General features: G+C 40.2%; 1 long non-coding RNA gene across 1 annotated transcript in view; it reads right to left on the bottom strand.

Moving 5' to 3' along the window:
- Nucleotides 1-17,017, bottom strand: part of LOC121038078 (uncharacterized) — a 199,188-nt gene that overhangs the window by 61,821 nt on the left and 120,350 nt on the right. Inside the window, exons 6-7 of the long non-coding RNA XR_005794137.1 lie at nucleotides 8,000-8,035; nucleotides 4,648-4,706 (exon numbers count right to left, since the gene is read on the bottom strand). This is a non-coding gene — a long non-coding RNA (uncharacterized LOC121038078). The remainder of the gene's footprint in view (nucleotides 1-4,647; nucleotides 4,707-7,999; nucleotides 8,036-17,017) is intronic.

The raw sequence follows: 17,017 nt of genomic DNA, 5'->3' as shown, positions 1-17,017 counted from the left end.
CATGCCTCTCTGACTCAACACCTGGACCTGCCGCTGGAAATAATGCTGATACGGTGCCTTCTGCCTACCCCAAGTATAGCTCTGGGGGGGTGGGATTTAGCGTAGTAAATGGCATGGGCTTTATATCAGATATTCATTTAAAAAAAAATTTTTTTTTAACGTTTATTTGTTTTTGAGACAGAGAGAGACACAGCATGAATGGGGGAGGGTCAGAGAGAGGGACACACAGAATCCGAAACAGGCTCCAGGCCCTGAGCTGTCAGCACAGAGCCTGATGCGGGGCTCAAACTCACGGACCGCAAGATTATGACCTGAGCCGAAGTCGGCCGCTCAACCGACTGAGCCACCCAGGCGCCCCTATCAGATATTCATTTATTTGCTAAATGTATTCATGTCTCTTGCCATGTATCAGGCAATTTGCTAGGATGTGGGGAGTCTGGTAGACAAGGCAGATGTTTAGCTTGCCCTTATGAAGAGGTCAGCTCCAAGAACTTACTAACTAGCTGTGTGACCTTGTGAATATTATATAATCTCTCTAAACCTGTTTTCCTCATTCATAAACTGAGGATTATACTGTACTACCTCCTTTGATTTTGGTAAGTATTAAATAATTACATAAAGTAATGATAACAGCTATGCCATATAGTAAGTGTTCAAAATGGTATTATACATTTATTATACACACAGCCTATTCAGCCTCAACTTCCGTTTAGTATCTTTATGGATAGCTTTCAGTAAATCACTAAGGGACAGAAAATTAACATTTCTTTTAAAAAAACATTTAAACTTTTTTATTATAATGGCAATATATGCACTAGGGTCAAAAACAAATTCAAAGAGTACAGAGGCACGTACAATAAAAAGTTGTACTCCAATCCTTTCCTCACAAGTAATCACTGTAAGCAATTTTTCCCTCCCCTCAAAAATCTTGTGCTTATAAAAGTATATATATGTACATCCCAAGAAAACCAACAGCAATGGAATTAGATACTACTAATTGGTTATCAACAGCATTTTCACTTAATAGTATATATTTTGGAGAGTTTTCTAAGAACAGCGTATATTGTACTTATTCAGAATGAGTATTTCGTAATATTCTCAACAGAATTAAAAAAAAAAAAACTCTCTTAAGCTTTGAGAAAGTTTGTGGGCTACACCCTCCTTCCCTCTCCATCCCCAGAAGTCCCCAGTCTCAGCCCCAACAGCTTCTAGCAGTCGGGGACTGGTACCTGCCCACCCACATTTTTTGGCCTGTGGCCAGCTGAGGTCAAACCAGCAGCAGAGAGTAGGGGTGTGGCTGGGGGTGGCAAAGAAGGAAGAGAAAACAAGTTTTCTATGAGTCGCTGGGAAAAAGCAACAAGAGTAAAATCAAATTGACATAAGACACTAGCACCTAAAAGTGTTTTATTACATGTATATTTAAATAAAAGGTATCAGGAAGAATGCTCCATAGGAGTTTAAAAGGCAATGGATACAGGAACACCAGTCTCTCTTTTTTTTTTAATGTTTATTTATTTGTCAGAGAGAGACAGAGCATGAGCAGGGGAGGGGCAGAGAGAGAGGGAGACACAGAATTGGAAGCAGGCTCCAGGCTCCGAGCGGTCAGCACAGAGCCCGACGCGGGGCTCGAACTCACAAGCTGCAACATCATGACCTGAGCCGAAGTCGGTCGGTCGCTCAACCGACTGAGCCACCCAGGCACCCCAGCACCAGTCTCTTTAAAGCAGTAGCTACAGCTACCATGCATCTGAGTGCATAACCTGTGGATGTGGGCAGTGAGAAGAGACTTGGGGTCCCTGTGGATAAACGTGCCCCCCTGAAGTGCCAGGGGGTGGGTGGGGGGTGAGGAGAGAGATCCCTTAAGAGAAGGGAAAGAGCAGAACATCAAGGTTGGGCCTACTGCCATATGAAGGAGAGGGAACACTCTGCCCTTCCTCCCTGAAAATTAGGCTTCACGCTTCCTCTATTTTCCACCTGTTTGTGTCTTCTCCCACCTCACTGATCTTAGCCCAGTTGCTTTGACTTCTGTGAAGAGCTTTGCTAGAGCTCAGCTCCCAGCCACGACGCTAGATAACTGATGTCTATTTCTGACCAGAAACCCTTCTTAGTGGTTGGATGCTAAAAGCAAGTAAAATCTAAAACAGAGATTCTGATCATCTTAGGGGATGGAGAAATAGGTCTTTGCCTCTTTCTCTTGGCTTATTCGTTTCATCTCAGTTCTCTGTATGGTTTCTGGCCCGCCTAGGCCAGAAAATAAGATTACAGAATGGCTTAAAGCTTCTAAATTAGTCTGTTACAGAAAGCAGCACCTCAGGCAACAGGCCTGGCTCAGAGCCCACACTCAAGAAAGCAGAATCTCTTCTTGGGTGGGGCTTTCCTAGACATAAAGGTTTTACCATGCCTCTAAGCAGGGGAAGCTTGGGCCAACATTACATGGGGCAGGTAACAAAATTAGGGACAATGAAACCAGATAAACCACCTCATTAGTGGCAGCTTACTAGTATAACCCATTTTAACAAAGAGAGGTAAGACAGAGGACCCAAGGTACCTGCTGTCAAGTTCTTTAAAATAGTCTCCTCTGGGGTGCCTGGGTGGCTCAGTCGGTTGAGCTGCCGACTTCGGCTCAGGTCATGATCTCATGGCTTGTGAGTTTGAGCCCCACATCAGGCTCTGTACTTGACAGCTCAGAGCCTGGAGTCTGCTTTGGATTCTGTGTCCCTCTCTCGCTGTGCCCCTCCCTCACTCATGCTCTGTCTCTCTTTCTCTCAAGAATAAATAAAACATTTAAAAAAATTAAAAAATAATAAAATAAAATAGTCTCCTCTGCAAAGGCAATGTTCTTTCCGGCAGTCTTGGTTTAGTTGAGAGGTCACATGTGCCTTCATCCAACACTGTGTGACAGTAAGTAGCAGTTCAGAGGGGGAGTCTCTAGAATTTGGTCTCCTCACTCCTGCTATGAAAGATCACCCCTGAACTGCTGAACCTCTTAGAATCTTTTTATCAGCCATGGAATCAAGAGAGTAGAGGTCTAGGACCAATCTGTCTACACTCAACTAATTGTTGAGTGTTGATTTGCACATTAAAAACCACACTTACTCTGTCAAGATACAATCATTTTCTTAACTATGCACATCATGGTGATACTGTGTTGCTTGCTTTTCAGAAATTCAGAAAAAATATGAACGATTAAGCATATTTTCAAAACTGCCTGACATACACACCCACATGCACAGACATACCCACACACATATACAGGTAAAATAACTGAATGAAGACATAATTCTAAATAGCTTTTATCTTTTTAACAATTAGGAAAAAACTCTATGAATATTTGCCTTTTCAATTTCTACAGAGTACAAACTTCCCCAAGTATCACTTGGTGATTGAGTCTCTAAAGATTAAATAAAATGTCTTCCTGATACTTATAAACTGCATTCTCTAGCTAAGACAAGGCACAAAAGATTCTGTGACTGCATTATTCTTTGGAGCCAGGATTGTGGTTATGTGGGCAACCAGCCCTTTAGGACACAACAGGCTGGTGAACCATTGATTCATGAAACACTGCCAGGAGTGGCCTTAGGCCAGACCCTGGGGCAAGTTCAGCCAGCACCAGGGCATAGCCCAGGCCAGGAAGGAATAGTCAAACGTATAACTTCCTGTCTTTGTTAGAAACCTAAGAATCTGGAAATTATTCTCAGCTCCTTCCTTTTCCTTTATATCCTCCAGTCAATTATCAATGTCTCTCAACTGGTTGTACCTCCTAAACACCTCTCCAACTATCCACTCCTCTTTAACTCTATTGCTTCTTTCCTAGGTGATACTAGTTGGATTTTTTTTTTAATTTTTATTTTAATTCCAGTTAGTTAACAATGTAATATTAATTTCAGGTGCACAATATAGCGATTCTGCAACTCCATACATCACCTGGTGCTCATCACAACAAGCACACTCCTTAATATCCATCACCTATTTAACCTAAACCCCACCACCCTCCTTTTTTAGTAATCAAAACAGTATGGTACCGGCAGAAAAACAGAAACATAAATGAATGGAACAGAATAGAAAACCCAGAATAAACGCACAACTATATGGCCAATTAATCTTCAATAAAATAGGAAAGAATATCCAATGGGAAAAGGAATGTCTCTTCAACAGATGATGCTGGGAGAACTGGACAGCAACATGCAAAAAAAAGAAACTGGACCACTTTCTTACACCATACACAAAAATAAATTCACAATGGATTAAAGACCTAAATGCAAGTCCTAAAACCATAAAAATCCTAGAAGAGAACACAGGCAGTAATTTCTCTGATGTTGACTATAGAAACTTTTTTCTGGATGTCTCCTGAGGCAAGGGAAACAAAAGCAAAAATAAACTATTGGGACTACATCAAAATAAAAACATGCACAGCAAAGGAAACAATCAACAAAACTAAAAGGCAACCTATGGAATGATAGAACATACTTGCAAATGACATGTCCGATAAAGGACTAGTATCCAAAATCTATAAAGAAGTTATAAAACTCAACACCCCAAAACCAAACAGTCCAATTAAAAATGGGCAGAAGTCATAAACAGACATTTCTCCAAAGAAGACATCCAGATGGACAACAGGTACATGAAAAGATGTTCATCATCACTTACCATCAGGAAGATGCAAATCTAAACTATAAGGAGGTGTCACCTCACACCCATCAGAATGGCTAAAATCAACAACACAAGAAACAACAGGTATTAGTCAGGATGTGGAGAAAAAGGAACACTGGTACACTGTTGGTGGCAATGGCTGGTTTTCCCAATGGGCTATATCCATCCACTTTTGTCCCCTCCACCAAGTTCCTGTACTATGGCCAGGTGGATTAAAAAAGCAAGTATATATTGAGCAATTCCCCTTCAGACTTCAATGATTTCCTTTCTGCTCTTAGACTGAAGATGAAAATCCACACCATGATCCAGAGGCCATGAATGAGCTGCCCCCTGTTCAACTCTCCAGGGCGTTCCTATTATTCACACCACTATTCCCCCATCCTCTCCACTGTCCTCCTGCTCTCCTCAGGGCTCCCTACAGCTCAGGAGATTTAGAGACAGGGAAGACTCAGGTACCTGAATTCTCCCTAAAACTCGTTAGGTAGTTGTGAACCACCACTATGGTTGAAAGCAGCTAGAATGAAGGCAGAGCCAATCTGAAACTTACTCCTTAAGATCAGTTTAAACTTGTGAGCATCAGGGTCTGACTCTGGTTTACAAAAGCCAGGAAAATTCCCAAAGCGGCAAGTCACTGGGCAGAATTTCTGGAAGAGCAGGTTACTGCTGCTGCTACCCCAAAAGGGTTTAAACCCACTGGGTAGGGGGTGTCTGGGTGGCTCAGTCAGTTAAGCATCTGACTCTTGATCTTGGGTCAGGACATGATTTCACGGTTCATGGGTTCGAGCCCCGAATTGGGCTCGGCATTAATAGACTAGAGCCTGCTTGGAATTCTCTCTGTCTCTCTCTCTCTCTCTGTCTCTCTCTCTCTCTCCCCTCACCCCCCCACCCTCCACACACAAGTACTCTCTGTCAAAATAAATAAATAAACTTAAAAAAAATTCGCTAGATAGATGCTCTTTTACTTTCTAGAAAATCTAAACCTAGCTAAAATATGAAATTATGAGGCTGAGCATGCATTCACAAAAGCACTGAAACATGATCTTCGATGGAGCAGATGTTTCTACATAAGCAAAGCTCAGCTGGGAAGGTCTTTCTTTGGAGGAACAGAACCGCAAGTTTGTAGATTCTGTTTACTCCTGCTACAACAGGGCTTGCTAAGTGAATTTGGATGAGCTATGGGTCCAATCATGTTCTAGAAACTAGACAACTAGGAAAGGCAAAGGCTGGTCAACCTGGGTATTGCTCCTCTCTTCCAATTCCATTACAGAATGTGTATCAAGTTCACTATTTTGCAGATATCTCATGAATTGCATTTTTAAAGTAGGATTGATTTTATTTGTCCTTGCTATATATAGCACACACTGAGTCCTCAGCCAGCTGTGGGAGGATATGGCTGCGTTTAGATTCCCATCTGAGTTGTGTGTGACAGTATCTGGCATGCTTTCAAAAACTGCAGTCATTACTTGGAAAGTAAGCACAGGGGGAAATAAATCAACTTTTAATGTCAGGATATCACACCCTTTCTAACATTTTTTTGAATATGAATGAAGCAGTAACTATACAATTAACCTTGATACTATCACTCTATAGTCAGACAAGTACTTTACCAAAAGGTATTGTCTACCACAAAAATATTGTATCTAAAATTTAAAAAAACCAAAGAGCTTTCCAGGCCAGACAAAAATGTCTTTGTTAAAAATGATGATTGTATGTAAGTAATATATGCAAAAGGTCCCAAATAAAAGCGTTCAAAAGAACATACAAAGAAAAATCTATCCAGCTCCTACACCTGTACTTCAGCCATCCAATTCCCTTCGCTGCAGGCAAACAGAATAAGCATGTTTTTACTTAACTGTCCAGAGAATTTTTATGCATTTGCACACATGTGGGCACATACATGCTATTGTACACCTTGCTTTTTTCCTTTTTTTTTTTTTTAATAGTATGTGCTGATAGCTCCACATTGGCATACAGAGACATGCTTAATTTAATTGTTAACAGCTATGGGGCACCTCAATGGCTCAGTCGGTTAAGCGTCCAACTTCGGCTCAGGTCATGATCTCATGGTTCATGAGTTCAAGCCCCGCATTGGGCTCTGTGCTGACAGCTCAAAGCCTGGAGCCTGCTAAGGATTCTGTGTCTCCCTCTCTCTCTCTACCTCTCCCCTACTCACATTCTGTCTCTCTCAAAAATAAATAAACATTAAAAAAATTTTAATTGTTAACAGCTGTGTTCCATGCAATCATTTCTTGACTGTCCAGTGAACCCTTCTCTACCATAAAGACCTCTTGTGGCTTCTCAGTGTTCAGGTATGATACAGAAAGGCCTCTACAACACATCCCAATTGGCAACCATTCTTTAGCTTTAGTTCTCCACTTGAATCAAACTCACCTACTGTGGCTCTTGAATGGTGTTCTAATCCCTGCTCTTTTGTTAACTTACTGGCTGGCTATAGACAGGTGATCTCACCCTTCTGGCCCTTGGTCTTCTCATCCATGAATGAGGGTTGGTACAGGGAAGGAAAGAGGTGCGTCCATTACTAAGATCCGTTTCAGCTCTCACATTCTGTGAATCTGTGACTAGACGAGGTCAAAGGGCCTTTCCAACTCTACACTTTGATCAGCAATTTAAATTTTCACGGGTTTGATCTTGTTTCCTCAATTGTACATGAGCTTATTAAGGACAAGACCATTTATTTGTTTCTCCCAGAATGTCCTGTTAGAATGGTTGCTCCAAAAATGTTTGTTTTCTGGGTTGTCACTTCAAGTGCTATGCTTTAATAATTGCTCCCAACCTACTGCTTGAAATAGGTCAGTTAACCCAGTTTCTTTCTTTTAGGACAAGTGATAGAAATTACAATGTTGGCACTCTATCAGAACAACTGGGAACAATTCTTGATTTTAGCTTTAGGTCCTCAGCAATACATCTAACTTATGCAATCTACGCATTACTGACATGACACATAGAAATACTATTAATAATTTGAAAAGTAAAAGTATAGAGTTTTAGAAATAAAGAGAACATTAGGAAAGGCAAATTTCAACCTTTTTATTTTATAGATATGGAAAAATAAGGCCTAGAATTTAAGTGATTTGTCTAAGGATTGTGACTGAGCTGGTGTTAGGTTGAAGCAGGGTTAGAATCTGGGTCTCCTGACCCAAACGCTTTACAGAGTAAAGGAAACAGAACCTTTACAGAGTGTTCATTAGATGCCGTCATTAATTGCTGCTGCTTTATGTGGAATTTGCTACTCTACAAAACTATGTACATTTAATTTATTGATTTAACAACAGGTTTGACTCTTATTGCACTTCCTCATCTGAAAAATTAGATTAATAAATGTACTTACCTTACATGATTGTAGAAGGATCACATGAGATAATGCCTGTAAGAGCCAAGACCAGATGTTATCTATAATTATTAAAAAGATCCTCATAATGAAAGGTCATTTTGTAATATAATTTCCCTTTCTGTTGATTTTTTTTTTAGAGGAGAGGCAGTTGGATTTAAATATCAGGTTTCATTGAAGACAGGCACACCTCTATATTACCCTAGCTAAGGTCACATCCCCTTAACTGACTTATCCTTTATCTTATTTTTTTTTAATTTTTTGAACACTTATTCATTTTTGAAAGGCAGAGAGAGACAGAACGTGAATGGGGGAGGGGCAGAGAGAGAGGGAGAGACAGAAACAGAAGCAGGCTCCAGGCTCCGAGCTGTCAGAACAGAGCCCGACGCAGGGCTTGAACTCACGGACCGCGAGATCACGACCTGAGCCAAAGTCGGCCGCTTAACCGACTGAGCCACCCAGGCGCCCCTATCCTTTATCTTAAAATGGGAGAATTACCCTGGTTTTCGCTCATCTTTCAGTGACTATAAGGATTAGGAAAATTTCATTCATGCACACATATCTTTATGAATTTTGCCAAATCTGCATACCATCTCTGTTATTATTTACTTAGTGTTTTTATTCAAATCCACCAAATTTTAATTTAAGTCTATTCATACACCATTTAGGGAAACACTAGTACAGTTAAGTGCACTGAGCTGAAAGATCAAAAGATTTGAATTCAAATCCTAGCTTTGCTCTTTACTAGTCATGTAATTTTGAGCAAGTTATCTGTTTCTTTATCTATAGAATAATGATTGAAGTATATAATTCACAGTGTTGTAATGGTGGTAACTAGGGTAATATATATGATAACACTTTGAAAAATGTGTCACCAATATATCTTAGTTATTGCTGTTAAATAAAGGGGAGATTAGGTTATTGGGAGAAGAAAGTGGTATTGTTTTAGTAGTGAGCAGTTTATTCAGAAGGGTAGGAAAGTGTATAAAGCATTTAAAGAGTGGATGTACAACAATGCACTATTACATAGGTTAGAAAATGGCAGAAAATTAATAAAATACTGCAAAAAGACAGAGGCAAAATCCACTCAAATTCACTTTGATGAAAACAACATTCTTAGTACAGGCACAACATAAAATTGTGGCAAGTTTATGTGAAGTTTTAAAAATAAAACTTCAAGCATTAAAATGTAATTATACATATAATGAATCAAAAGATGTGTTAATAGTAATTAGTGTTTTATATATTCTATTGCAATCATTAATTTTCTGAGACTAACATAATTTTCTTAATTGATCTCCAGAGTATAATGTAAATCATGTCAAGGCAACTAGTCCCTAGTTGTGAAGTGTATGAAAAGTCAAGACTACAAGCTTCTCAGACTCAAACCATGCTTACTTTAATAAAAAGCTCTTCGAAACATATGCCAACCCTTCTCCACTCTCTTCACCTCCTTGACTACCTGCTGTCCCATCACCTTCAACCTCACATGGAAACTAGAGTGGTTTGACTAGATTACTGTCAACTTCCTATCCCCAAACCTCTATGATGACCGTCTTCGTCTTCTCTCTGGACCTCCTTCCTAGTCTGAATCATCCAAGTCTTTATCAGAGCTTTGTGCTCTCTGCATCTTCTATTCTCCCTGGAACTCGAATCTTGCCCTCTGCAGCTTTTATGAATCAGTATTAAATACTTTCACACCTTCCCTAACCGCAGGTTCCCATATATATAGCACAGCTTTGACGCTTTATCACTTATGGTCAGACGTGTCCAAAGAAGTCTATTTCTAATGACCTATTTTGTCTTCTGCATTCTTCACATCCCAACTCAGTGTCCACATTCCCTGTCCTCTAGGAATATTTTTCCCCCAAAGTATATCCAGAGATATTTTTATAGAGTATTGCACAAATAGTATAAATATAAAATTTGCCTGTAGTGCCACTACATAAATTGTCCATATGCACCCATTTCCCCTTATAAAACTTTTTTTCCATGTAAGTAGGTTTCTTGTAGTCATAGCACTCACACTGACTTCTCAATCCACTCTAGGAATAAAGCAGAGCCTGCTACAAAAACTGGCTGGTCTGGCTTCAAGAGGCCTTTCACCTTCTACCTGAGAGATTGTTGCCTCCACTTATCTGAGTATATTCCTATTAAGATCCAACAAAGACTTTCATGCTGCTATATCTAATGTCTTCTTAAATCCAGACTTAAAGCTCAACTTCTTAGTAGTGTTTGACACAACTGATCACCCTTTGTGACACCTCCTCTTTTGCTGGGTTTGTGATGTCACACCCTCCTGGTGACTGCCTACTTTGGTGGCCCCTTCTCAATTTCCTCCAATGGCTCTTTCTCCTCTGCTGTTCATGCCATTTGGGAGTTCCTAAGGACTCCAACCTGAGATCCTTAGCTGCCACTTTACAAACTCTCTTTAGGGGAGATCATAAACTATTGAGGCTCCCAGGGCACCTGGGTGGCTCAGTTGTTGAGGGTCCAACTTCAGCTTAGGTCATGATCTCATGGTTTGTGGGTTTGAGCCCCACATTGGGCTCCATGCTGACAGTGTGGAACTTGCTTGAGATTCTCTCTCTCTCTCTCTCTCTCTCTCTCTCTCCCCCCCTCTCCCTCTCTCTCTCTCTGCCCCTCCCCCACTTGCACTTTCTCTCTCTCTCAAAATAAATATATAAACTTAAAAAAAACTAAACTGTTGAGTCTCCCATTTCCATCTTTATGCTGGTGATTCTCAAATTCATATATCCAGCAAAGACCTTTCCCAGAGCTTCCTGTCTATCTAATGGTCAACTGGATATGTCTACAGGATTTTTCATGATAGGCATGCAAAGTTCAGTGTTTTCTAGAACAGAACTCAATGTCTTCCTACTTCCAAGTTTTATCTTCCCAAGTATTCTTTGTATTGGTAAAGACCACCACCATCCACTCAGATGCTTGAGCAAGAAGTCTAGGTTAAATCATCATTGATTTATTCTTTATTTACCTTTTCCTTACCATGCCCTCTTCCAATTCATTAATTACCAAGACTTTTCCAGTCTATCTCCTACACACTTCTTCAATCCATTTACTTCCCTAAATTGTCACAGTCACCACAGCAAGTCCAAGGCACCATCATCTTTCACCTTCCCACTAAAGTACCTGTGACTATGTCACTTCTCTCCTTACACTCTTTAATGGTACACCATTGCCTTTAGGATAAAGGCTCGATCCTTAATACCTACAAGGTTGTGTGTGATCTTCCTTCTGTCTGGTTGTAGAGGTTCATCACGTGTCATTCTCTCCCTCACTTTCTCCATTCCAGAAACTGGTCTTTCAGTTCTTTGCAATTGAGAAGCCACATTCCTTCTTACCTTGGGACTTTGCCTGGAGTACATTAGCTTAATTTCCAGGCCCCTACTGCTGTTCCTTCTCTGTCATCTCCCACAACTCTCTAGACCTCCCTCTGCCCCAACTTTAACATAGTTACCTTTTTCTTTAGGTCTTGGTGCAAACAAGAACAATTTGTTCTCCTTCTCAGTATTATCATAATTACATCTGCAGAAATTTTCAGTGTCTTTCCAGCTACTAATCTGTATGCCCCATGAGGACAGTGAATTTTCCTGACAGATACATATAGAATAAATATTTGTTGAAGTAATTTATTTTTCAGGCATCTTTCTGGCTATTAACTTAAGATTTCTTTACAGTAAGACATTTGAATAACCCCTTTCACTCATTAGATTGAGATAACTGGAACTATGAGGATTTTTTTTTAAGCTTTTGAAAAATAAAGTCTAAATTAATTGAAGGTTTAAGAGAAAAAAAATTCATTTTCCCCTGAGACTTTATGTGGAAAGACTTTCACCTGTGAAGAAGAAAAAAAGATTTCCAAAACCTACTTAGGGAGTCAAAAGCAAATTGATAATACCAATAGCTGCCATTTATTTGGCACTTTCTATTTTCCAAGGTGATACAGTGAGAGTATATCAATTAATTTAAAATAACTATACGGTAGTTACTATTTTTAGCCTTACATTAGAGGGTAGTTGTTGTTTCTGTTTATTGCTCTAAGAGAAGGATGAGGGAACGGTCTCACGCCTCTTAATTAGGTCATATTTTACAGTTACACTAGATTCTGATAATGACTGGGACTCTTTCCTGGCTGGCTCAGCTAGACCCCAGGCCACGCTGCCAGAGGACTGTCTCTCACCATGTGCCGCCTCTTGCATCACAGATTTTTCTCGGATGGATTTGGCTCCATCTCATTACTGCCAAAGGGATTTATCTAGTCATGCATTGCCCTTGAGGCCGTGGCAACTAGGCCTATGATTTTTTTTTTTTTGGACACTGTGGTTCTTCAACAATGTTCAGTAAAGAGAACTCTGGAAGGGGACCACATGTAGCTCCTCGGGAGGCATAAAGGATGGCAAGTAGTGAAGGTATAGGAGGGAGCTGGAGAATAACATATCTTGTTTCATTCATTCACCCATCCACTTATTAATGAAATGTATTGTACAAATATCTACTGCTTATCTACCATGTGCCAAGTAGCATATTAGTGAATGAGAAGTTCCTGTCCTCAAGGCGTTTATAGCCTAGTTGTAGAAACGGCTAAGTAAATCTAGAAGATACTGTTGAGGGAGCATAAAAGAGGAGTATCCTAATGGCCAGAACTCTTAAGGTTATAAGACATGAACCCAATTCAAAAACTGATTAGGCAAAAGTATTAATATTTATTGACTTAGGGAAAGAGGGCTGGAATAACAAAGCTCTGAGAAGGACAGACCCACAGCAAGAACTTGGTACCAACTGGCACCCGGAACTAGAATATTCCTAGGAGTTTTGGAGTTTGTGTGTGTGTGTGTGTGTGTGTGTGTGTGTGTGTGTGTGTGGAGAGAGAGAGAGAGAGAGAGAGAGAGAGAGAGAGAGAGAGGTGGGGGAGGGGCAGAGAGAGGAGAGTGAAAATCCCAAGCAGGCTCTGCACTGCTAGCACATAACCTAATGTGGGGCTCGAACCCCTGAACTGTGACAATATGACCTGAGCTGAAACCAAGAGTCGGACGCTTGACTGACCGAGCCACCCAGGCGCTCCTCCCCAAATGTCGGCTTTATTCTCCCTTACTGCAGGCCAAATCTCACCACAGGTCAAGAAGCAAAGGGTTCCATCAATTCTAAGCCTCACATCAACCCAGGGTCTGACTCAGAGAGGATCGGATCCTCTTTTTCAAATACAATCTAAAAATCCCCAGGGAAGAACTCAAATCAACCCACTTTGGGTCACATGCCCATCTCTAGACTGGTGATTCTCAACTTCAGGCAGTTTTGCCCCTCGAGGGATATTTGGCAATGTCTGGAGACATTTTCTATTGTTATGACTGGTGGGGGTGGAGAGGGTGCTATTGGTATCTAGTGGCTGGACTCAAGGAATGCTGCCAAACATCCTACAACACATAGGACAGCTCCTCCCCCCCACAACAAAGAGACATCCAGTACAACATGTCAATAGTGCTGAGATTGCGAAACTCTTCCAGATCAATCAGTTGTGGTGTGGGGGAGGGTCGAGAGGGGCATCAAAGGCTCTCTTTAAAAAGTGAAGTATTGGCTGATACTTAAAGGATGAGTGGGAATTAGCCAGGGAACTAAGAAGCCAGGGAAAGCTGATCCATGGAGGGAAATACCTGAGCAAAGAACAAGGACTGCCCAGAGCAGGCACCCGTGAATAGCACTAGTAACTTCACCTCTCAGTGCTGGTATCATCATCCTGCAGAGCAATTACAATATTATTAAGCACAAATAATAGGTCATGTATATTTCCTCCACTGTATTAAATTTTTTGTCAAGGGCTAGTGTTTTATCTGAAATTTATTTCTATTTATCAGGAGATTGCTTTAGTCAGGTGTTAAAACACATGAGTTGACAAGACCTAGTGGGTAGTAGCACTGACTCTGGAACCAAACAGCCCTGGCTTTGAATTCAGGCCCATCACTTCCTAGGGGTGTCCACGGCCACCACAAGTGGAACAGGCCAGTGCTAGGGAAATGCAGAAAGGAGGACGTCACTTTGGACGGGAGTGGATATGGCCAGCCACACGAGACCGGGAAGAGGAACCTAGACCTTTTAGGATGAATAAAATTTGGTAAATAGAAGTGAGTAAGGGATACTAGGTAGAGAAAGCAGTATGTTCCAAGGTTTGGAGTTAGGAAGGAGTATAAATGTAGGTAAAATAAGTCAAAAGTAATTCTAGGATATAGTGTGTGTGTGTGTGTGTGTGTGTGTGTGTGTGTGTGTGTGTGTGATAAATGGGAAACTAGAAGAGGGAGTGGACTTGAGCAACAATAAGAAGTTTAATTTTGGACACAAATGAGCATTTCTTATGGAAAGTGTAAGTAGAGGTGTTCAGAGAAAAGTCAGTATCAGGCAGGATATACATTCAGGTGAGAAGTCAAGAGTTGGAGATTTGTATGCATGAGAAGGAATTCTTCCTTCATGTAAAATCCTTAGAGAGGAGGAGAAAAGAGAAAACAAATGCTTGTTGCAAGAAAGAAAGGAGGAAGAAGGGAAACGAAAACAGATGTGTAAATAAAGACAGAAAAGAATAAAATCAAGATGATGTGGTGTCATGGAAACCCAGGAAGGAGAGAATTTGAAGAAAGAATGGTCAATAGCCAAATACTGCAAAGAGACCAAAGGTGGTCAAAGCTGCTAAAGAGGTGACTGGACACGTACAGTGCAACTTAAATTTTGTATTTCTAGTTAGAGGGTGGGGGTAGGCATGCTTTGGAGGAAGCCTGGAGTAGAAGCGGGGTGAGGACATAGAGACCACTAGGATACGACAGCCTTTAAAAATTTGGATGCAAGACCACAATGCCCCCTATCATTGCCATTATTTCATGTTAATTTGAAATTCTTAACCCAATGCACAAGTGCAAGAGAAAGAGGAATAATAACTGAAAATAAGCTAGCAAAACACATGCACTTGTAAATTATATTATCTTCTACCCACAGTGCCTCAAAGATGTAAATAAATTAAAAAAAACTATTAAAACTAAAAATAAAACAAAACAAAAACAAAACTATTAAGGCTAATACAATAGCTCATAAGCTGACTAATTACAAAGTAAACATACATGGCCACCAGTTACTAAAAAAAAAAATCCAATTCACAATCGAAACTCAGAATGACTAAAAAGAAGGATTGAATAAGTAGAAAGATATAAGATCTCCAATATTGTATATGTATCAATCAATCACCCATAAATTCATATAAATGTTTAGTACAACTCCAATCAAAATTCCAATGCACCTTTGGGATCATTTGACAAACCAATTCTAAATAACATTGAAGATAGAGGCTGGATCCTACAGAAAGACGTGGTAAAAAATTCTTCTTGGTGAGTTAAAGGATTTTAGGAAAGGGATATTAATATTCAATTTTAAGACTCATCTATTTAATATAAACCCCTTCCATTTTCTCATTCAGGAAAATCTGCCAAAAGTAGGAATGTCTTGTGTGGCAGTTTCAGGGAAGAAAAATTCAAACCAAAGGGGGTAGAGTTCCACCTTTAGACTGGTGGTGAATAAAGAGAAAAGAACAGCTTGAGAAGGTGAATTCATGATTAAATTTGGTAGAATCAGAACTGGGAGCCAGAAATGACTATGAGACTAGGAACCCATGGGAACTTGAAGCAATCTTAGAAAATGAACTGCAACTCCAGTGTGATGTGGGAGAGGTCTTGAGCCAACCTACTCTATAATCTCAGAGTTGAGGATAATGTCAGTTGACATCTCAGTTATGTATGTGAAATCTTAACTTTCCTAGAAATTCCTAGGGAAAAAAAAGACACATTATTCCTAGTGCTTATCTCTGTAGTATTGAATTATAGACAATTTTTATTTTGTTTTTATGCTTTCCTGAGTTTCCTGAATTTTTTATAATAAATGCAAGTTACTTTTATAAGAAAAGTTTAGGGGAGACTGGCTGGCTCAGTAGAGCATGTAACTCTTGATCTTGGGATTGCAAGTTTGAGCCCCATATTGGGCGTAGAGATTATTTAAAAATAAAATCTTAAAAAAAAAAAAAAGAAAAGAAGAGTTTGTCAGTGAAAAATAGAATTGAGAAAAATGCTTGGGTGCAGAGCAGGGTCAAGTAAAGCTTTTGAGGTTCACTTGCTTGGTGGTTTCCAGAAGGGTCATAGCAAATGATTCTTTCAGTTTCTCATCTTCAGCCATAATTAGTGATCATGGTTCTCACTCTGTTTTGCCATCATCACCAAGCACTAAGGGAGAGCAACATATCTTCACCCATGATCCCTCCTTCTGACTTCCCATACAGATGATGCCTATTATATACTTTGAGCTGTCTAGTTGTTTTATGTGCTTAACTATTATCTTATTAACTAGGTTGTTGGCTTGTCTAGAACCTTATCATGTCTTCTATTTCTGCTGATTCTCCTATGGTACCTAATAGGTATCAGATGGTGCCTTTCCTGGGTAAGTTCCTTGAAGGCATTCACATCTGTATTCTGCATCTGTTATAATGCTTGGCACATAGCAAGAACTCAACATATGTTTGGAGGCAGTGACCTCATTTGGCTTCCAAACAACTCAATAAGAGAGAGGAAAAAAAAGATAATAATGATCAAAATAAAATATCAAGAATTACTGTTTATTGAGTGCATCCCATGTGCCAGACATTATGCTAAACATTTCACATAGACTATCTTGTTTATTCCTCAGAATAACCCCAAGAGATAGGCACTACAACTATTTTAGTTGGTGAATGGGGACAGAGCCTTAGAAAGGTTCAATGGTGGGCACCTAGGTGGCTTAGTCAGTTGAGTGTCCAACTCTAGATTTCGCCTCAGGTCATGATCTCACCGTTGTGAGATAAAGCCCTGCATCAGGATCTGGGCTGGGCATGGAGACTTCTTAGGATTCCCTCTCTCTCCCTCATTCTCTGCCCCTCCCCTGCTCTCCCTCTGAAAGAAAGAAAGAAAGAAAGAAAGAAAGAAAGAAAGAAAGAAAGAA

This window comes from Herpailurus yagouaroundi, unplaced genomic scaffold (genome assembly GCF_014898765.1).
Source record: "Herpailurus yagouaroundi ecotype Mexico unplaced genomic scaffold, PumYag 165, whole genome shotgun sequence".
NCBI lineage: Eukaryota > Metazoa > Chordata > Mammalia > Carnivora > Felidae > Herpailurus > Herpailurus yagouaroundi.
Note: the sequence above shows the minus strand (reverse complement) of the source record. Positions and strands in the feature narration are given on the sequence as shown.